The sequence below is a fragment of the Urocitellus parryii genome, chromosome 3 (assembly GCF_045843805.1).
Source record: "Urocitellus parryii isolate mUroPar1 chromosome 3, mUroPar1.hap1, whole genome shotgun sequence".
Taxonomy (NCBI): Eukaryota; Metazoa; Chordata; class Mammalia; order Rodentia; family Sciuridae; genus Urocitellus; species Urocitellus parryii.
The window spans coordinates 96,770,387-96,793,957 of NC_135533.1; the positions used below are offsets into that span (position 1 = coordinate 96,770,387).

General features: G+C 35.4%; 1 protein-coding gene across 1 annotated transcript in view; it reads left to right on the forward strand.

Annotated features, from left to right (window-relative positions):
* Sugct (succinyl-CoA:glutarate-CoA transferase) overlaps nt 1-23,571 on the forward strand; it is a 694,122-nt gene that overhangs the window by 174,384 nt on the left and 496,167 nt on the right. The window lies entirely within an intron of this gene.

Genomic DNA, 23,571 nt, shown 5'->3' on the forward strand with positions numbered 1-23,571 from the left:
AAAAACAAAAACATTTCCTCTTCTTTCAAACCCCTAACCTGTGCTTAGTACAGTTGCATCACATTTCATTGCATTTATTAATATATCTCTTGTTTTTTATACTATATTGTAAACTTCAGAAAAGGGGTATCTTTTTATAATCATATCTTTTTTCCACAACCAATATAAGCACAGACTAGGCACATGTAAATTTCTGCTGAAAGAAGGAATGAATTTTACTTAAGGTATTTCAATATTAGTGCTCTTGATAGAAAACATAAAGGTCACCATTTTTAATTTGCCAGCAAATCCAAGAATACTGCTTATCATCCTGTTATTTTTAAGAAATTGTTTCCCTGGGTAAAACTGTTTTTTTTTTTTTTTACACTTTTTAAAAATCCAAATTTGAGAAAGCAGTGATCCAATGTGAATACAGGTTTCTTCCCTCTCTGTTTATGGTCCTTTTATTCCTGAGGCATTCCTATGATTTCACCATAGAAGTGCTTTTCAACACATTAAGTAAGCACTGGAACTTACTTGTGTAATTTCAGTAAAGGAGATGCTTCCTTCAGTGCCTCCTCTCTTTTTTCCATCAGTGGTTTCATGATCATCTTAGGGACATTTTGTTTCTCTACTTGCTAGCCCTTTATGACTGATTATGGACTTCTAGCCAGAGCTACCTTACTTTATGAAAGTCCTTGCATTTTTAAAATCTCGTTAGAGATCATCAAATTAAGCCTTCTTATTTTTCAGATAAGAGATATGATACCTAGATTGAATAGATGAACTCCAGCTCTGGTTTTCTGCCTTCTTGTTGAGAATTCTTTTAGAGCCTGCTATCATTGAGAGGAGATTGCTGTGATCTCAGTTCCCTTCCTCAAATTCACTTCTATAGCCTCATAATCCAATTTGCTCCTAGCTCAGAAGTCTTATTAAATAAATTATAGTCATGATTAATAATGGAAATCCTTCTCAAGGGCATTTTAACACAGAATAATGCTGGAATCTATGTGAATTCTTGTCAAATAATGGAAGTTCGGGCTTTAGACTTTGATGGAGAAAGTTTTTCTGAGGTGAAAGTATGTGTAATATAATTCTGAACATCCTAAAGGCAGAAGTAGAAATTTTATTTTTTGGTTTATTTTTAAGACAGGGTATTTCTTAAAAAAATTTCTGTAGACATCAACTGCCCCTCCTAGATAATTCCACATAGAATTCTGGCATCTTGAATATAGTCTTAATTATTTCACTGTGAGATAAAAAGAAATTTAGACTCTTTGGCTTTTATTTTGTAAGGTTAAAGATATGAAAGACTCAGTGTGTGTGTGTGTGTGTGTGTGTGTGTGTGTGTGTGTGTTTGATATGTGTTATATATTACATATGTATATATATGCATAATGTATATGTATGAATGTGTATACGTGTGTGTGTTCTTCAAAGATGGAAATGTGCTTTTCCTGTTGAATTGTCCCAGTGATATTAAATGGTACTGTGATTATTTGATCATAGTTGATTGCATCTTTATTATCTGTAAGAAATAAGAGATCTACTAGGCTCTTTCCTCAGGAGCCCAGAATTAATTTGTTTCCTCTTGGTAGAGAACTGGTTCAGCCTATGATTAAGGAATAAATGCAAATTTAGGTTGAATGAAGCTAGCATAGCAAGATAGTTCCTAGATATGCTTAGAGATCTTAGTCTGTTTTCAATTTTTAAATAGATTTGGGGAATATTTTCATGGGTGATTGCCAAGATAATTATAATCCAGTTTTCTATAATAATTACAGCTTTGCATCTAATTTGAATTGTCTGAGTTTTGAGCAGAGTGTCTATACTGGAAGACCCCAGTGGTCTCAGATGCTAGGTAAGGTGCCCAGCTCATTTTTTTCTCAGTCATTGTTAATCCTTTCTGGAAAATCATAGACCTTGAGATACATGAAATGGATTTTTTTTGAGAGAGAGAGAGAGAGAGAGAGAGAGAGAGAGAGAGAGAGAGAGAATTTTTTTAATATTTATTTTTTATTTTTTGGCAGACACAACATCTTTGTTTGTATGTGGTGCTGAGGATCGAAGGAGCGGGCTACCGCTTGAGCCACATCCCCAGCCCCATGAAATGGATTGTTATGAAAAGTAATGATCCTTGATTTGTGTGTTATTTCATAAAAATGAAATGCTTAGCTTCTTAGATGGATTATCCATTGAGCTTTGTCCCTCTCTATTCTCTGGTTGCCAACTTTTTAAGAATGAGCAATTTAAACAAAAGTAGATATAACTGAGAGGGCAATTTTCTGTTTGTTGAACAATTAACATATTTTTGGATGTTTTTATGAGAATTCAGATTTTTAAAAAGAATATTTTGATTTCATTGATGCTTTTTTTTGCATTTCTATTGCCCCAGAAAAACACCTAGCCTAAGGAATTAAGAATTATGTAATGTTCAGTGTATATTTTTAACGCATTAGTATGTTTTCCAGTCCCTTAAACAAGTATTTTTGTAAGAACAAGAGAGTTTTTGAGATGAAAAAGGAGTGTGCATAGAAAGAAGATAGCTAGTCCTCAAAAATAAGGTAGCTGTCCTTTAGATAGATGACTGACATTATTCTTCAAAGTTCTCTTCCATTTCTTAAAAAAATCTTCCTAGGAGCCTACATTTGAATGTCCCCCTCTGCTTGTGACCAGGGCTGATCTCCAACTCTCTCCAATATAAACAAGGTTCCATTTAAAATATACTCATGTTAACAGGAGACTATACTGAACATTTTGAAGAAAAGCAGAGGGTTTTAAAAAAATATTTATTTTTTAGGTGTAGATGGACACAACACAATGCCTTTATTTTTATGTGGTGCTGAGGATCAAACCTGGGTCCTACCCGTGTTAGGTGAGTGCTCTACTGCTGAGCCACAATCTCAGCCCAAGCAGAGGGTTTTTATTAGAGGAGAAACTTACCCAATCTCAGAACAGGAGGCCTCACATTTCTAATCATATCCTTTAGCTGCTACCAGGAAGTTTTACTGTCTTGTATTCCCCACCTTCTATTCCTTTCTCCCTTAAGAGAGTCCTTGTCTCTCTTCTTTTCAAGAAAAACAGACCCCTCTAGGGCTGGGGTTATAGCTCAGTGGTAGAGTGCTTGCCTAGCACATGTGAGGCACTGGGTTCAATCCTCAGCATCATATAAAAGTAAATAAATAAAGTAAAACTATTGTGTCCCTCTACAACTAATATGTATATATATGTGTGTGTGTATATATATATATATATATATATACCCTAGACCCCTATTGTCTTATATGGAGTTATGACACTCTCTAGTACAAACATAGATTTTTGGGTAGTTATCCTAAATCTAAGCAATTAATAATTTTTTGTATAAAGACAATTCGTTGCCAAGGGCATGCTGATGTGTGGATCTAAAGGAAGTTTACCATTTCCCCCTCAGTTACTCTACATGCACAGTCTCATGTGCTCCTAGTACAACCACAGCTCTTTCCGCTACAGTGTTGCCTCATGATCAGGACAGATTGCCCAAGAGACCAATCCTGCAATGAGGCTACAACCACAACTATCTCCTTCTCTTAAAAGACTACCAGAACTAATCACATAATTTTTGCTTTTCCATTCTACTTCTTTTCTTTTGTCTTCTCTTTCTTGTTCCTCCTTCCCTCCCTCTTTGTCTCTTTTTTTCTCTCTCCCTCTAGGTAACCCAGGCTGGCCTACAATTCCTGGGCTCCAGTGATTCTTTGCCCTCAGTCTCCAGAGTAGCTGGGACTTTAGGCAAGTGCTACCATGCCCAGCTGTCCCATTATTCTTTCATATTCATTTGCTTTAATCACCAGGACTCCAAGCCTCACAGGCTGTTTGTTGTCACCTGGACAATTTCTTATATGCCTGTTTCTTTGATTCTGTCATTCCTCCTGCCATCAATTTTGATGGCTGTAAAATCTACCTAGAGGAGTCATGTAAAGCCTGATCTCTCACTTCTTTAACCTGTCCTCTCTCTTAATGATTTTTTTTTTCTATTCTCACTTGGCTCCAACTCATGTATTTCTCAAGTTTCAAAGTGCATGTGGATCATTTAGAGGTCTTATTACAATACAGATTCTGATTTGAGGCAATGTTGATGCTGCACCATGAGCACCAAGATTACAGATATACACTTCATTGTTATTAATGATGACACCATTCCTTTGTACTCAACTGGCAAAATCACAGTGCTGATTAGACTTAATACTTTATCTATTCCATGCCTATACCCAAACATTGTATATGGCCATAAAACACACTACTGTGCTGTATGCCTCGAATCTATGGCCATCTCTCTGAAGTGGACCCCAGTCTTACCCAGCAAACTTAACACATTCATCTAATTTGTTCTCTCCCTCTCTGAGATGACTACTTCTTATCTTCTCTCTCCTCTGATCTTCTCCATCTGTCTGTTTATTTTTAACTAGACTTTGTCTTTTATTTCATTAAAAAGTTGTGCAGTCAGAATGGAACTACTTCATCTTTTCTCTACTATACCTCCCAAACCCCTACATTTATATGCACATATAATTCACTGAATTTGCTCCTGTCATGATGGTTGGATTGTCCCTTTACATATTTTGTGTATCTAAAGACATCATTCTTATGCTTTATCTCCTCTATCACCTGTGTTACCTACGGTGGATAAGCACATGAACTTATCTCTCAACTTCAAAAAGCCACCAACCTTCTAGGTCCCCAAGGTATGTCTTTTTCCATCTACAATTCCATTTCTTTATGTTTTTTTTATTACAAAACTCCTCCATAGAGTTTTGGGTGATGTTTGTTGGAGGGAAGGACTACACCATCTTTTTAAAAATGACATTTGTGTCTCATAGGCAAGGATTTTTAATAGCGCTGAACCTAGGAGTTTGGGTGGAGTGGAATAGCTAGGGGCAGTTTACTTTTGAGTGGTTCATTAATGAAAATACCCCTTTTATGCTGGTTTTTGAGCCTTTCAAATGAAGAGCCTTCAAAGGGAATTTTTTCTTTCAAATGGCTTGATAAATCACATGTTGATTTCTTCTAAACTTTTCTTCTGAAATAGCTTCTAACTCAAATATTATAGAAAACAATTAGTTAGATGATTAAATAACATCTTCTTTGCTTTATTTTGGGTTTATTCAATCAAGGAGTAAAGTAGGAAGCTGTGCTTTGTTATTTCTGGTAGGGAAATTATGCTATATATTTAATTTGGCACAAGCAGAGACTTAGTAAATTCCAAGTTTGAGGAGATGCAGCACTTGGTTATCATTTTTTAGAAAATGTCAAAGTGCTGTTAAATCATGGCAGATTAGGTAACATCGAGAATCTGTTTTTTAACCCATGTTAAAGATGTTTTTGGAAAGTTAAAATATAAATGATATTCATTTGTCTTACATGATTTTTTTTTCACCTTAGTTATACTAAGTCGACGGAAGTGTGAAGGTACAGTTTAAACAGGCATATGATTGTATTGTATATTTAACTCAATTGATAACACTGTATTAATGGCGATAAAAAATCGTTCTGGCTACCACTGAACACATGCTATGTGACCCATATATCTCTATATCTGAAGGCCTCTATATTTATGTCTATAGATACAGATATATATGTAATTTTTTATTTTCATTTTATATTGATGAAAGGGAGATTTGGAGAAGTTTAGCAACTTTCCTGTGTCCTAGCCTAAATTGTAGCTATGGTTTTAAGATTTCAAGATTTATTTCTTTTCCCACTATATCCAAATTAGTAGTTCTTGCAGTGCTTAATAAAGTGTGGTTAGCTGTCTTTTCATTTCTTTAGCAGATAGAAAAATTCTTCTGTTTTCATTATCTCTTTCATAAATGATATACTTATGATTCTGGAGACACCAAAGTAATAAGTAGACTTGCTAGATTTCTGAGCTATGGGATAAGTGTAGGTTTCCCTCTACCTTAGTTTCAGTTCATTTTCCCTCTTTCATATAATTCTTTTTTTTGTATATTTTTTAGTTGTAGATGAACACAATACTTTTGTTTTATTTATTTATATATGGTACTGAGGATCGATCCCAATGTTTCACACCTGCTAGGCAAGCCCTCTACCATTGAGCTACAACCCGAGATCTCATATGATTTTTGACAAACCAAGTAAGTAATAAGTTCTTGATCCTCCACGAGTAGAGACTTTTTAGTTCTTTTTTTTTAAAGAGAGAGAGAGAGAGAGAGAGAGAGAGAGAGAGAGAGAGAATTTTTTAATATTTATTTTTTAGTTCTCGGTGGACACAACATCTTTGTTGGTATGTGGTGCCGAGGATCGAACCCTGGCTGCATGCATGCCAGGTGAGCGTGCTACCACTTGAGCCACATCCCCAGCCCAGAGACTTTTTAGTTCTGAAAGTTCTAGGAGAGAAAGAACTGGGCCGCCAATTTCAAGGAACTCAGAGACAATATAGCAGGCATAGCCAGGAGAGCTTGGAGACAGATAGACCTGGGGAAACTAGGAGAGATAGTATTTTGTGCAATACCTGACTCTAGTAAGCATTTAGTAAAAGGTAGTTTCTATTACTATTGCTGAAGTCTAACTAATAATTATAACTTTGTAAATAATAGTTTCTATAAAAGTGTTAAATAATCTCTTATGAAAACTACCCATGGGAGCTTGGGGCAGAGTAAATAAAGATACCTTAATGCAATTTTTTATTTAACTTTTTTTTTTAAGAGGAAAAGGTAGGAAAATGCTGTGGTAGTTTTCTGATTTAAAAAAATTCTTCTCAAAAAATTCTCAGATCTTTTTCAGAAATTGTAGTATTGAGCCATTGCCTCAATGTAACATTATAGAAAGAAATACATTTTAAGGAGGATCACATGGGATACCACTCAGTTGTTAAAGGGATTAGGGATTCTGTTTTACTGAATTGTCTAATTAGTTGAGATTTAGTATCAATTAATAGTTAACAAAATGAAACATGACACATTTGATTTTCAGAAGCAACCTTTAAGATGCCTGCAAAATGGGACTTACAAAGATGCAAACCCATCTTTTTGAGAACAAAAAGTTATGGAATGTTTCTCCTGAGTTTTAAAAAAGGAGGGAAATGCAGAGTATTTTACACCTATTTGTATAACCTCAAGATTGCAGTGAGCTTTGATAATGTTTACCCATTTAAAAAACATCCCTGGAGATTTATTGGGAACAAATGAGCAGGTAGTAGCAAATATATTAGATTATACTTCACAAGTTTCTGCAATCTTTTGGATTAATTATCACTGGCAAAGAAATTGGATTCCTTGTAAATGAAAGCATAAATTGTCTGAATTTCCCTCAACCCTTTCAATCTAAAGGTTTTGTCCAGGTATCTTTTACATATTTGCTTCTAAGCTTGTGTATGCTTGATCCTTATACATTTGAGATTCTTATTAAAACAAAATAGTCTTTTTTCTTTTATGACTTTGGTTACTTTGAAACCAGTTGGTGAGGGCTTTGCCACAGTCCTAAGAAAACAGGTCATTGGGCAGTCCAAGAAGTAGATAAAATTAGGGCAGATGTGCCAAATACTGTCATGGTAGTTGCCACCCCTGGGCTTCTCCTAAGGAAAGGTTTGATTGTCAGTGATTTGAAACAGAATTCTGAACTTAAAATAAATTAGGTAATATGATGTCCAAGGGGATCAAATTACATAAAAAATAAATGTACTTAAGACTGTTCAAAAACTATTTTGATTTTTAAAAATAAGAATTGCATACATTTGTCAAATATTTCTAAGTGCATTTTACTGAGAGGTAAAATGGAAGGAGGCACAAGGAAAGGTAATATAGTGTAAGAAATAAATTTATAATTCCTTTAGAGTGTTATCAGCTTCTCTGAATTCTCAGGACATGTTCAGAATTGGTGGTATTGTATGTTTTCTGTATCTATCAAATTTGGCTAAAATTATTCCAAAGAATCAAATGCCATTTTGAATATTCAGTTAATGAGAAAGTTAAATAGTCATTACTTTTAGTCGTATATTAGTAACAATCATTATAATCATCAGATAACATTCATGAATGACTAATGTGCCAGTTATTAAATACTTTACATACATTAATTCACTCCTTACAACAACCCTTGGAATAGGTTTTGTTCTCATTCCCACTTTCAGTTGAGGAAACTGAGGCATAGGTAACTGTTAAGGTTTAGGCATAGGTAACTGTTTAGGTAACTGCTGTAAGATAGCAAGTGGCATAACTATGATTCTAACCAAGGTGAAAGTACTTGAGCCCACATCATTGCAAAGATAGACAATAGTTCTGCATGTTTAGTTTCACTTTCTATCTTCATCCCACTTTTGAGGAAGAATTATGTGACATTTCCCTCTACATAATTTCCCTTTTAGGACTGCCAAGAGCAATTGAAGAGGTATAAACAGTTCTGTTGTTTACTCATCATAGGGATCCTTAATTATGACTTAAAAGCAAATTTCCTTCAGGAAATCAGGTTGTGCATCTTTTGAATAAATCTTTTGATTGCATATGCTAAAATTGTATTAGAATCATAATTAAGTCAACTTATAGGAAAACAGCTCTATCTAGCTTCATCTACTTATTGAGAACAATACTGTCCTTGAGCAACATAGGAGTTTGAAGTGATTTTATCAGCCATGAGCCTTAGAGTTTCTAGTTTTCAAATGGCATTTCTGTGGGGTTGGTAGGCAAGGGCAGGAGTTGGGGTGGGAAGGAATAATTGGGGCATGAGGAAGGGGCAGGTGTGGGGACAGCCCGGGGAGAAGCCAAGTAGGCATCTCTCCAAGTACTCCAACACCATTTCAATCAGAATAGTTCCGCTTTTTGTGGTGGTGTTTGATGCTTTAAAGTAGAAGTTCCACTGCTTAAGAATGTTTATTTGTTCGGAATGAATCAACTTGCACCAGTAGATTCTACTGGTCTAAAAAGTGGATTTTGGGTAGGTTTGTGTGTATATTTTGGGGAAGAGACTCATTTCTCTCCTTGTTGGAAATCAGTAATATGACTTCTAGAACTGTGAACATAGAATCAAAGACCTTTCTTTTATCTGGTGGAAAAGGAGACTTTGGTGGGTAGAGTTTGTGTATGGTCTGGCAGAGCTCTTCTGTGTTGGTGTGGACACATTATTCCACAGCTAAGAGACTAGTCTTGTGGCTGTGTGTGAAATCAAGGCTCTCTGGGTCAAATATATCACACAGGACTAGATTTGGACACAACTGGATTGGATGAAGTTGCACATCTTGTTCAGTTCTTAGGGGTTTCCAGGAGAAATCTTGTTGAATTTCTGAGTAGATGGGCTTAGCATTAATAAAAAATCCTGCTGGATCCCTGCTCAGGTGCAGATTATCTGCGGAAAAAGGAATGGAGTTCTGATATGGTGCAAAGTACTACTATACTATGATGCAGTATTGGGCAGATCAGATAATTACAATGAAAGAAAACCTGTGAGAAGTTAAGTGCTGAAGTGAATCCATACTGGAGACTTGAACAAATCATGTCTGAGGATGAATATGGCTATGAAGTATCTCATTTTCCTTCTTAGATTTGCTTCTGGCATTTAGGAAAAGGAATTCTGCTGCATGGACTCTGCTAACAGGGTATAATAAGTGTGCTGCTGAATGGGATTAGTGAGATAGAAACAATAAAATCATGTTAGCAGTTCTTTTGACCTACTCTTAACCTGGAAATTTTTTCTCAAATGTCCCTTCCCTCTTCTCTCTGGAAGGTAAGAGCAGGTGTGAAATGTTCTAGGTCCTGGCCCCTGAGTGGTCCTTGGAGTGGCAGCATTGGCATCACCTGGAAGTTTGTTAGGAGTGATAGATTCCATTTTATTCTATTGAACTGTATCTGCATTTTAACAATATCCCCAGGAGATTCATTTGCATGTTAGACTTTGAGAAATCCTGTTCTAATGTATACTTGAAACTCTTTTTGTCATTCTAATGTGAGTCCACTAGATGTCACTCTTGTAACCTGGTAATGGGATGGCATTTTTCAATCAGGACTTGCAAGAATCCCTGAACATGATCATATTATTAGATAATTTTCATCTTTCCCTTAGAGCTACTGATATACACATTGATTATTTAAGGTACAGTTACCTTACTCTGTGGTTGAAAGTACTGGAGAGAGATTCCTGGAAATGATTTTCATTTGTTGAATTAGTACTCCTGCCCACTGTCTTTCCCTCCTTCTTGAAGCCCTCTTGCATGGGTTAGCTTGTCATTATGTAATCTTAGCACAGAACATGCTGCTGATGCTCTGACTCGCTCACTGAGAGAGCATTGCCCTGGGTTTCTGAGCACAGAAAAAGAATAAACATACAGGTTTGGTCTCTGTGAAAATTATTGAGAGCAGAAAGGAAGCAGGGTTGTATCCTGAAATTAGTATCAACCTCTACGATCTGATTGATGGAAGAAGTGCTGACCTTTCTGAGCTCTTGAGGTGTCTCCAGGGTGGTTTTATAAAGAAGTTCAAGCTTAGGAAGAAGTGTCTCTCTTAGGGTGTTAGTTTCAGCCATGAAGATGAAAATAAGGACATTTACAAGTAAAGCAACATTCCCAAGGGAGAGACATACTTTCAGAGATGTACAAGGCCCCTAAGAAAGGTCCTGTTAACAATTATAGTTAGGTCTGCAAGTTAAGAAAGATGGGCAAAAAGGTTAAAGACTCTGCTTTAGAAGATCCAATTTTTTACCAGTTGCCCAGCTTGAGAAAAAAGTTAGTTCTTGAAATAAATCAAAACTCTTGCAAAACTCTCCTCCCTCTGAGTTTGATGTGGTTTTTCATCTGTTTCAGTTAACAAGGGTAGCAAACAAGTCATAAAGTAGCAGGTGTGTGTATGTGAGTGCTTGAGAGTGCTTTGCAAGTGTATGTATTTCCTCTTTTGGATGTCAGGAAGGGCATTTGATTTATAATATGTATCACTAAATGATTAAAAATGTTTAGTTTGATTGATTTTAGCCAAGAAAAATATTCTTATTGATGTAAAAACAATATGGTTTTAGCTTAAGTATCGTTTTCTTTTTTTCAAAATATTTAAGGTGACCATTGTATTTACTTTTAAGCTTAAGAGTCCTTCTTCAAATTCATTTATTATGATATGATTCTTTTTTTTTCTTTTTTTCTTGTTACTGGAGTTGAACCCAGGGGCACTTAACCACTGAGCCACATTCCTAGTCCTTGCTATATTTTATTTTGAGACAGGGTCTTGCAAAGTTGCTTAGGGCCTCACTATGTTGCCGAGACTGGCTTTGAACTTGAGATCCTCCTGCCTCAGCCTCCTGAGCTGTTGGGATTATAAGGCTTGTGCCACCACACCCAGCTGTGATGTGATTCTTTTATTTTTTATTTTTTTGGTGGTGGGGATTGAACTCAGGGGTACTCAACCACTGAGCCACATTCCCAGCCCTATTTTGTATTTTATTTAGAGACAGGGTCTCACTGATTGCTTAAGGTCTTGCTTTTGCCAAGGCTGGTTTTGAACTCACGACCCCTCTGCCTCAGTCTCCCAAGCTGCTGGGATTACAGACGTGTACCATAGTGCCTGGCTTATGATGCGATTCTTTGTGACCATAAGCAGAATTAATTTTAAAGCATCTAACTGAAAAATTAATCTTATATTTTAAAACAATATATAAATTATGGAAAACAAGCCTAAAATGCTCATTTCTATTCCTAGCTACAGCCTAAACTTCTAGTTCTAAAGTGTTAGGATTTTACATGATTGTCCTCTTTAATGTTGATTTTTTCCTTCTTTCTTTTTAATTATTGCTGCTGAGACTCTGAAGTTGCCAGAGATGGTAGCATATTAACATGTATTGTTTTGAACTTGGGTTGTGAAGTCAGGGAGTCCTTGGCCACATTATTTTGTTTCATTAAGTTTCTACATTTATGAAAAGGGATACTACTACCTGATTCAAGAATTGTTGATAATTCATCAAGACAGTGCATAAAAAGCAGATGGCATGAAGTCTGGTACATATTACATGTTTATTATGTGGTAGCAATTATTGTCATTCCTGTATCCATCCCAATACGCCAGACCTGTTGTTGTTAACCCCATCTCTCTGCTGTTATACCCAGTCACCAGCTGAGACAATGGTTCCTTATAGTTTTTCTTCACGAACACTTCATGAAGAATTCTTGCCTTTCCTCTGTCTGGCAATGTGTGCATGATGCAGTAGGTCAGTAAGATTGCAGAGCAGTAGGGAGCATGTTGATCCTAGGACAGTAACAGGGAAGGAAGTTTTCCTTACAGCCCACATTGAGTTCTCAATGAAAATTTCCCGCAGCATTATATGTGGTGACCCAGCTCAATAGATTTGTAGCACCATTAGGATTGTCAGTAGAGCCATATCACAGGCTGGTGATCCCAATCACCAACTTAAACATTATTTCTAAAAAGAAACACTCTGAGATGCAAATAGACAAATCTCAATTGATTTTTTTAAGTTCCAGATTGCCTGTTTTTTTTTAATTATTTTTACTGATTTGGGATGGCTTTTTTTTTCTTTGTTTTAAGTCTAGGAAGGACCTTTACACTTTCAATAGCTATTACTCACACACATTGGGGTCATTGGAACATGACCTGGTTAGCAGCTTTCGAGCCTCAGAAAGCTACTATGAGGAAGTCTGAAGAGACCTTTCATCCTGCAAACATCCTAGAAAGAATCTTTGCACTTCCACCATAAGCAGCCCTATGGTTTTATTGGATAATATCCTGCTGATGAAGAATGAAGAGGACTCTGACCAACTGTGTTACTGTGCTGTCTCAAATAGAAGATATAAAATATTATAGAATTATCAGCACTTAATTAAAAATGAACCTAGTTTTTCTTGCTGTGGTTTTGCAATTGCATTGGATTTTTAATTTTTTTAACGCAGTTAATATGTATTTTTGGTAATTGCCTAAAATGCGCTTCATAAAACCTTAAAAGGGGTGTGGATTGCTCTTTTTTCCTCCCTGTGCCATTCTTGTTTCCATTGTAGGAATCAAATCAGTTAAGTTCAGTCCTAGTTCAAAAAAGCTGGGGAGGGAGGTAGGGAACAAAACTTATAATGGTGTTACTGTGTTGATTGTAAAAGAATCTGAGGTTTGTTCAGCAAATATAATGGTGCATTGAGGTGTTGTGTTAATATGAAGGGCCAGAAAATGAGCTCTGTGTTTAGCAAATCTGCTAAGGGCTTAACCTAAAAATTGGGAGCAAGTTGATAAGTACAGAGGAAGCATGAGACCCAATTTGACACAGACCACGCTAGGGTTATGGTGATGGTGGGCTGTGGAGGGAGGAGTGAAAGGAGAAGGGGATTTGGTGGTATGTTGGATGAAGATTGCAAAATAATTGCAATCTAGAGAGAAAATTGACAGGTTTTTTTAAAAAGTAAAGCCTCAGGTATTTATATTCATTTTGAGTATATAAATTCTAGAAGCATAAACAAAGAATATTATATGGAGATCTTCATTCCATTTTCCTTTCACAGACTTGATAGAATGAGAAATGGTATTAACTAGTGGAAGTTGGTACTGATGGGTAAGGAAATCTAAAAAACATCAAAGATGGATGAAGGAGTGGGATTTTAACATTTAATATACAGAAGTGATGTAAACAGAATAAGTATAATAAAAAAAGCAAAGAAAAATTGACAATACTGAGCAAATAGATTCTCAGTATGTAGTAATATATTTAGCGATACACATGGACCAGTGGCTCTTGTTTTCTAACTGAAATTGATTTGAGAAACACATGCCAGCTATGGAATACTTTCACAGAGAGGTACATAAACCCATATACATGTTTTTTTTTCTGTGATTTTAATTACTTTTTAGATTTTTCCAGAACCCATGCCTGGACCCTGTTAAGATTCCTTACCAAATACCATGTACATAGTGTGTGAATAGTGAAATTATATTGAGAATACTGGAAAATTTGGCTAAGTAGTAGTATGAGATAAATAATACCCTGAGTCTAAAACATCTCCCACATATGTCTTATTCATAGGGCAGTTTTAGAATTAAGGAAGAAATGGAATTATATTGGACTTGGACCTCAGACTAGACAGAGATTGGTACAAGAAATATCCTATGACTATTGTAATGCTTACAACTCAATAACATTCAACTTTCTGAAATCAAAAGTCCCCTCTCCCCACCCCCCAAAAAGATGGCATCACATTATTATTCAGTTTTAGAGAATGGAGCTATGATTAAATCAATGTGTGTATTAAGTTAAAATTGAAAGTAATATTTTAAAATGTCTATAACTTGTAGGGAATCTGGAAATGCTTTAAATACATTAATGGAAGGGCAAGAAAATATGTCACATATCAAAGATTAGGAGCTCATAGAAAAACTTTTGCATCCATTTTACAAAGTAAAAGAAGCAAAAGTTGGGGAGAAAGTAGGCAAAAGATTGTTCAAGTGAGAACAGGGAAGACCTCCAAGTGTGACAGGTCAGGTGTAAATAAGAAGCCAGTCCAGCTAAAAAGGAATCCAAGAAACAGCACAAAAAGGACGGCAATCCAGAAATAAAAGCTTTTTTATCCATGAAAGGCAGAAGGTCAACTGGAGAATCAATGAGACTGCTTGATGATCAGGGTGCTGAAGGGGAAGAAAGGAAATCTAGAGACTCAATGAATTTTTTTTGCTTTGGTCTTATTTGAAACACAGAAATCTCCACTGTCATCATGTCTTTTGAAGCAAAGAGGTGAGATATGTAGTATTAGATCAAATAGTGGTAAGGGAACAGGATGTTCTGCCTTATTGGTGTGGTGGACATAAGTAAATTGCTGAAACTTTATGACACCATAAGGGTCTGCAGAAACTCAAGAGAATAAATGGACCTAAACGTGTAATAATTTATTATACTCGTTCTTTACTGTTTGAGAATTGCATTCTTGCTTCCATTCTACTGCCGCCTTCTGAGGAGGCTCTGCAATCTGTTGACTGGTTAATCTCACTCATTCACATTGGTGGACCCCAAAAGTTGTGTGATAATCAACCACTTCATTTAGTTTTAAGGAGAAAAGCATCCTGTTTTCTACAACAGGCTTGGGCTGTTTGAAAGGATAAATAAGCACCAGGAAAAAAACCCTAATATAATTTGTTTAGACTTTTAAAAGTCAGTTAAAAAGTTTCAAATAAACCTAATCCAAATTGTGTTACCAGGCTATTAGGAAGAATATTTTGTCACACATAGGTATTGATAGAGGAAACAAAAAGTAGAATGTGTGAACCTGCTGTTGATGGAGACGGGTAAACAGTGAGGTACCCAGTAGGGATTTCTGCTGGCCCTCTTTAGTAAAGATCTTTATAGATAATCTGGAAGAGTAAGCACATAATGAAATTTCCACGGGTGCAGGACTAAGCTCTGTGGCTATTGAAATTATGAATTAACAGAAATATACATTAAAAGACTGTATAAGGGGACAAGAAGGTGACAGGGAAACCCCAGTACTATGACAAATGATACCCATTTAGGGAAAAGAAACCAGACTAAAACTGTAACATCATTGGTTCTGAATTAGTTAGAAACCTAGGAACCAACAAAAGAACTTGGGTCCAGTGCAGTGGCACATGCCTGTAATCCCAGTGGCTTTGGAGGCTGAGGCAGGAGGATTGCGAGTCAAAGCCAGCCTCAGCAAAAGCGAGGCACTAAGCAACTCAGTGAGACCCTATATCTAAATAAAATACAAAATAGGGTTAGGGATGTGGCTTAGTAGTCGAGTGCCCCTGAGTTAAATCCCTAGCACCAAAAAAAAAAAAAAAAAAAAAAAAAAGGTGTTTGGAATCATTGTAGATATATCCTTCTGAGTAAGCCAACAGAATGTTGGAAGGTTTTGAAGATAAATGGAGACTGGAAGCAAAACTGCTGTGCTCTTGTGCATTATTTTAGGTCCTAAGTCAAAAGAAGAGAATGGGGAGATGGAAGGACCTAGATTATAATTCTTCAAAATCTTTTGAGGACCAAATTAAATACAAGTGAAAGTGTCTAGTACAATAGTCCATGCCAAATATTTAATGTGGAATCTCCCTGACTAGAAGAAACCAGTCTCTTACCTGGTATAGGAACCTTCTGAGAAATTTTATTCCAGATGTTCATCCAACTTCTCTCCCACTCAGCTGTAAGAACTCACTTCTACCAATGGAACAATTTACCTTTTTCAACAATTTGACTATGCTTAGTTGAAAGCTGCCTTTCTGTAATTTATAGATCAACAAAATCACAGAGGAGAAAGGGGACTTGAAAGAGATATTCAGATGAACCTCTTATTTTATGATTAGGGCCAGGAATATGTAGATGAAATCAAATGTTAAGAAAGAAAGTAAATGTCAAACAAATTACTAATCTATGAACTCTAAATTATCAGTATTCAATCATAAAATTCCCTACACACAAACCTATACATCACTATTTAGTTCATAGTTACTTAATATTGATTAATTATAGTGGTCAGTGGTCAACAGTGTGGAGAGTACTTAGTATTCTATTTTTGAGTCATTTAAAAAGTATTAGTTTTCCAGAGTGACATTTTCCAATTCCAGTGTATAAATTAAAAGATGGTCCCAATAGCTTAACAACAGGTCCTTCTCAGCCTTGAAAGAATCTGGTTTGGAATATATTACTGATTTTAGATGAAGGCCTATAAGAAACTTGCAATAATCATTATTTATGTGAAATAACTATTGTTGCTAAAAATTTTTGCTTAATTTTTGAAAAAGGTGTATCTGAAGCCTAAGCTATGAAATGATACATACATCTTTATCTGCTTTCAATTTTCAGTTTTATCACAAAATTTTATCCTAATTCATCTAAGGATAAATTCTTCATGTCTATGATTATTGTTATAGTTATTAGAAGTTAGCATTAATTTATTAACTCACAGCTATGCCAATTACTTATATAATGTAAGTTAATTTGCATACTAATAATACATGATATTGATCTATACTAATTATCATCATCCCACTTCTTAGGATGTGCAGAGCAGATTTGACAGATCTGAGACTTGAATCCAGGTCCTTTCAAAGCTCAGGAATCAGAAACTTCCTTGAAATTGAATTATCTAGTGTTTTAATCCTTGACTCTTAAAAAAAAATGGGAAAGGAACCTTAGAGACCTATATAGAAGATGGCATTTCACAAAGCACAACAACAGAATCTCTTGGGTTGATCTCTAAACTCAAAACTATTTTTTTCCTTCATACCTCTCCCTCCCCTTCTTTCCCTGGAAGCATTTCTATTAGTTAAAATTCTTATCTCTTTTTCCTCCCTGCTGTCCATGAAAACCTTAGGCCCATACCCAAGAGCTTGAGTAGTGGATATTCAACATGCCCGTGTTACCCTCCAGACAGCTGTATTGACTCCAGCTGGTGGAATGCATTCTAGGTTCAATGATGGCATCTTATTCTCTTTCTTACTTCACTAAAACTTGGGAGATTATAAATCTAAATGTCAGATAGGGATGTATTTCTAACTACATGAGTTCATAAAGCATTGCCTCAATGATATTTCTGTTTGCATTATTTATGAGTATATTTATTTATCTTGGTATTTATAATGCCCTTAATATCCAGTCCCATTGTGACTTCTTGTTTAGCATTTATTAGCAGCTTTTAGCACCAAGCCTATTGTCAGGCTGATTTATTTCATTGTCTATTCTGTAGCTAAAAATTCTTTAGATCGGGGATTGGCAAACTATGACCCATGGGCCTGCTGATTTTATGTGAGCCTTGAGGTAATGTTAGTTTTTACATTTTTAAATGGTTGAAAAAAATCACCTGAAGAAAAAATATTTTGTAATACATGAAAACTACAGGAGATTCAAATTTCAGTGCATATAACTAAATTTTATTTAATCATAGACACACTCATTTGACTATGTGTCTAAATGCTTCTGAGCCACAACAGCAAGAGTTGAGCAGTTGCAACAGGGACTTATATTCTGCAAAGCTGAAATTACTTACCACGAGCCCTTCACAGAAAAAGGTTGCTGACCTTTCTGCTTTAGAATGTTTCCAAAGACCCAATCAACATCATTCTGCATTCCCTCTTGGGCTTTTGATCTTGTTAGCTTAGCACACTGGGCACTCTCCAAAGTGTCTACAAAAAGTTATTAGGAATGCTTCAGTTATCTCTTATCTTCGGTCAACTCCAGACATTTTGTGCTAATAATGTTATTAATGGCTTTTTCCTGAAAATACACCATTTTTTTTTCAGAGGTGGCCATAGTAAGTGTTTGGGGTAGAAAAAAAATTAAATATAAAGAACTATTCCTTTTATTTATTTATTTATCTATTTATTTGTTTTTATATCTACAAAGTCCTTTTATTTTCCATATAAGGTAACATTCACAAATTCTAGGGATTAAGCTATTATTCAGCCTAGCATGTATACCATCTGAAAATGCACTAAAACCCAAATCTAATTACCACCTGTTTTCTTTTTTTATTTAAAAAATTAAAAAATATTTTCTAATTAGTTATACATGACAGCAGAATGGATTTTATTTCATTGTACACAAATGGAGCACAACTTTTCATTTCTCTGGTTGTACAAGATGCAGAGTTGCACCATTTGTGCAATCATATACATACCTAGGGTAGGATGTCCATCTCATTCCACCATCTTACCTACTCCCTATATCTCTTCCCCTACCCCCTCTCCTTTCTACAATCAAAAGTTTTACCATTCTTCCCATACCCCCATTATGGATCAGTATCCACTTATCAGAGAGAACATTTGGCTTTGGTTTTTTGGGATTGGCTTACTTTGCTTTGCATGATATTCTCCAACTCCATCCGTTTACCTGTAAATGCTGTAATTTTATTCTCTTTTAATGCTGAGTAATATTCCATTGTGTATATATACGACATTTTCTTTATCCATTCATCTACTGAAGGGCATCTAGGTTGGTTCCACAGTTTAGCTATCGTGAATTGTGCTGCTATAAACATTGATGTGGCTGCATCACTATAGTATGCTGTCTTTTGGGTATAAACTGAGGAGTGGTATAGCTGGGTCGAATGGTGGTTCCATTTCAAGTTTTCTAAGGAATCTCCAACTGGCTTATCAGGATGACAGGAGTCTCATAGAATGAGTTTGGAAGGGCTCCCTCCTTTTCTATTTCATTGAATAATTTGAGGAGTATTGGTATTAATTCTTCTTTGTAGGTCTTGTAGAACTTGGCTGAGAATCTGTCTGGTCCTGGGCTTTTCATAGTTAGTAGGCTTTTGATGGCGTCTTCTATTTCCGTGCTTGAAATTGATCTGTTTAAGTTGTGTATGTCCTCCCGATTCAGTTTGGGCAGATCATATGTCTCTAGAAATTTGTAAAATAACTTCTTCATAAAGGGTTGAAATTTCATATTTTTTAATAAAATCTTCATGAAAGTAGTAAGAATCAAAATAAAAGACCAAAATTTAAGTTCAAAGATCATAACTTATAATCTAGTTTGCAATATCTATATTTGGATTGCTTTGGATGTCTTGCAAGTAAATATAAAATATCTGCAAAAGAATTCCTTAGACATTTTTATCCTCAGACAAAGAAAGATATAAAATACATTTTCTTTTTCTTCTTATCTGGCATAAATAGTAGGCAGTCCCATTCAAATTATGACATTTAGTATGGAATGGTACCTGAGGGTACCAAGGAAAACAATCCTCAAAACCAGGCTCCCACAGTTGCAGGCAGTTTTGGACTAACACAGAATAGCCAGATAAAGCAAATACAAAACATGTTTTTATGGGGATCAAGGATTCAAAGTTACTCACCCTTTTTATGATAAAAAATTCATAAGGACCTGTCTACCTTTCTGATGGTTATATCCTTGCTCTCTCCTGGTCTTAAGCAGCGCTTGGTTCCTGGAGGCAAGTGGATACAGAGGTTTGTCCAGTGGAAATCTAAATTGTGGATATCTGAAAATGTTTCCCAAACAGTTTCAAATTGGCTTGATTTCAGCCTACTTTGGAGGAGCCATTGTAACAGGTCAAGAGGTGGATCATTAGCTCAGGTGAGGTTAGCTTTCTGACAAATATTAATAAAGATTTTTATTTCTGAAATGAAAGCTGATTCATTGTCCTTTAATAAGTTCTTGACCACTTCTCTTGATTTTCCTGTATGGGTAGGATGTCCTGAGTAGAACATTATAACTACTGCTGAATGGTATGAGACCCCCTCCAGCAAGGTCAGAATTTCCCTCAGGTGTTTAATATCTTTATTACTGGCAGTAGATAACCTTCATTCTTACCAGATGGCTCCATGAACATATATGACCAGAAAGGTATACCTGGAATCTGTATAGATATTAATCTTCCTGGCAGGCAATTACAGTGTCTTTGTCAATGCTGAGTTCTGCCTTCTATGCCAACTTCCTGGATGGTAGGGACTTTGCCTCTTTCATCTATTCACTTGTTACCATGGCGTACCACATATGTTGATGCCCATGTTCCTTGAAGCTGCTTCCACTGGTGAAAGGTTTCCAATCTGGTTATTTTAGTGATTGATGTACTAGGTTAGATATGTTGGAATACACTAAGTCCACAATTTTTGTACAATTAAGTTCTAATATGTTTTTGTTGGCTTGGAAGCTGAGTGGTGAGACTAGTAGTCTCTAAAGTTTAGCATTCAGATTTTCTAGGCAAAATAACCCTCTTTTCATCTACTATTCCACCTGTGAGCCAATAGTCAAAATTATTTTATAAAAGATTCAATAAAATTTTATAAGTGGCAATTATAGTTCTTAGATATGGGGGCCATCCTGTCACAGTTTGTTGTAGCCGTTTGGATTAGTAAGCTGTTGGTTAGGGAATATCCTCTAGCATCTGGATCAACACTCCATTTCCTCATACATGGGGCCTTTCCTTCTCATAAGCATTTAGATAGAAGAGGAGGTCTTGGCCCAAGTGGAATGTGAAATACAGGAAGCTGTATTTCAGAGTTAGGTCCCCTATCTGACACTCAAGTGACTATAGAATGAAAGGTCAGGATTTCTCCAGTATCAACTAAAAAGTCAATTAGTTTGTTCCTTATTGTGTTTCACACAGGGCTTATGAGGGGAAATGTAGATTGGGTGACTCCAAAGCAGACTTTGGACTCTTTTAGTCCTTGTAGAAAGCTCCCTGACCAAATTGAGTTCCTTATTTGGTGTGAGAGTGTGAAACCTAACCTGCTATTTTATCCTCTTATTTTTTGAACCTTCCTCACAAAAATATATTATCATACATCTAACTTAATTCATATTTCTCTCTTTCACATGTACTGGTTCATTTTGGCCTTATTTCCATTCTTAAATTTACATTTGAATCAATCCTTCCCAAAGACAACTGTTTTACCCCTCTAGGCTAATGCTTTACACTGTGAGAAGCACTAATCCTTTTTTGCTCTTATAGGTGGTGTCTTCTACATATAGCAGTTTAGATCTATATGGCTGGATTTGCCAAGAAAAAATTCCATCTCCAGAACTTCATCAGACAAAATTTGGTATTATTTTTCAATTTTTTAAAAACAAAGTACAAAAACTAAAAATTAAAAAAGAGCAAGAATATTGTTGTCAATTAAAAACACAAAACATTTTTTAAATGAAAGCCTGTAAAAGACTACTATTGCAAACAATTTTAATTTGGCAGATGCCAACTTGGTAAAGTGCTTTCTAAGCTTTGCATTGTCAAATCCTATACTTTGAATATATAAATTACAGAAAATGCCTTTAACAGAACATTGTTCACTGGGAGAACATAAATACATTTAATATACAATATAGTCAGTAAAATTAGCACCACAGCTACATGGAAATCCTTTATATCCACCAATGTGGGTTTTACTTATAAAACAAAACTCAGAATCCATGCCTCAGTACCATACTGTAATAGTGTTTCTCTGCTTTTTAACAGGTCTACATAAGTTAATAGTACAATAGCTTCAGACCTCGTACAAATTTAGAAGACAGTGCTAGTGACCACAAACAAGACTTAACTACTGCATGTCCAAGTACAAATTCACTGGAAATTGCTGCACATTGAAGTTTTAAAAATCTTTCCACATATAGGAAAAATACAGTATGGATGATACAAGTACATCTTAAATATCTAATAACCAATGGCTGGCTACTCAATCAAAGCAAATTGATGGTAAAAAATATTATAGGAGGTTTCTCTGAATAACCTTGATAGCAACCATATAAAATTTCCTTTAAATGCCTTTTAAAAACAATTTCTTCATGTTTACAGAAGCATCACTGAAAACTTTTTATGCTTAAGTTTCCGATACAATGCATATTGTATAAAAGAGAACACTATTTGTTTCCTTGCATAAGTTAAACCTATGTACTTCTTAACCCTATAAACATCTGCATAATATTTAGACACTCTCAGACACACATCATACTTAGCCTTAATATATACATGCATCTCTATAGGGTGTCAAATATACCATAATAACCTCATGTAAGGTTTGAAATTTGGTGACAAAATGAGAATAATCAAAAGTATTATTTTGCATGATTTAAAATATTGAGTTTGTGCCTAGGTAAAGCTTTAGTTCAACATAAAAGAACTTTCATTTAATTAAGCAATATTATAATCTTGACCACTTTGTAAACACTTTCAATAATAGATTCAGATATTTTATCTCTAGAGCACACTTATGAATCTTTATCCCACTTATATTTACCTGATTTACTTATTTTTTAAACATGTGTTTATTGTACATTATACTTAGTCATAATAGGGGGGTTCATTTGACATAATCATACATGCATGGAATACAGTTTGAACCATTTCAGTTCCCAGTACCTTGTTCCTTTCCTTCTTCCCTCCCCTTGTTCACCTCCCTTTACTCTGCTGGTCCTCCTTGTATCTATCTATTGTTTGTTTCTGTGTGTGTGTGTGTGTGTGTGTGTTTGTGTTAGCACTTTATAAATATACATAAAAGGGAAACTTACTGTGTTATATTTATATATGTACAGAACATAATTTTGTCAATTTCATTTCAGTTTTTGCTTTTTCTACATTTTTTTCTCCCCCCTACCCATTCTACTCCATTGATCTTTCTTCTATTTTCATGGGAAAATCCCCCTCTTTTCCTCCTTATTTTGCTCTAGCTTCTGCATATGAGAGAAAACATTTGACCTTTGATTTTCTGAATCTGGGATTATTTCAGTTAGCATGATGTTCTCCAACTCTATCCATTTATCAGTGAATGCCCTAATTACAATTTCTTTTTGGTTTAGTAAAACTCCATTTTGTGTGTGTGTGTGTGTGTGTGTGTGTGTGTATGTGTGTGTGTGTGAGATCACATTTTATTTATTCATTCATCTGTTGTCAGGCACCTGAGTTGGTTCCATAACTTGGGTATTGTAAATTGTGCTACTATAAACATTGATGTGACTATTTCACAATAGAATACTGATTTTAGTTTTTTTTTGGGATAAATACCAAGGAGTAGGATAACAGGTCATAAAGTGGTTCTATTCCTAGACTTTTGAGGAACCTCCATGCTGATTTCCATAGTGGTTGTACTAAGTTAAAATACTACCAACAATGTAAAAGTATATGTTTTCCTTGCCAGCAGTTATTATTATTCATATTCTTGAAAATTTCCATTTTAA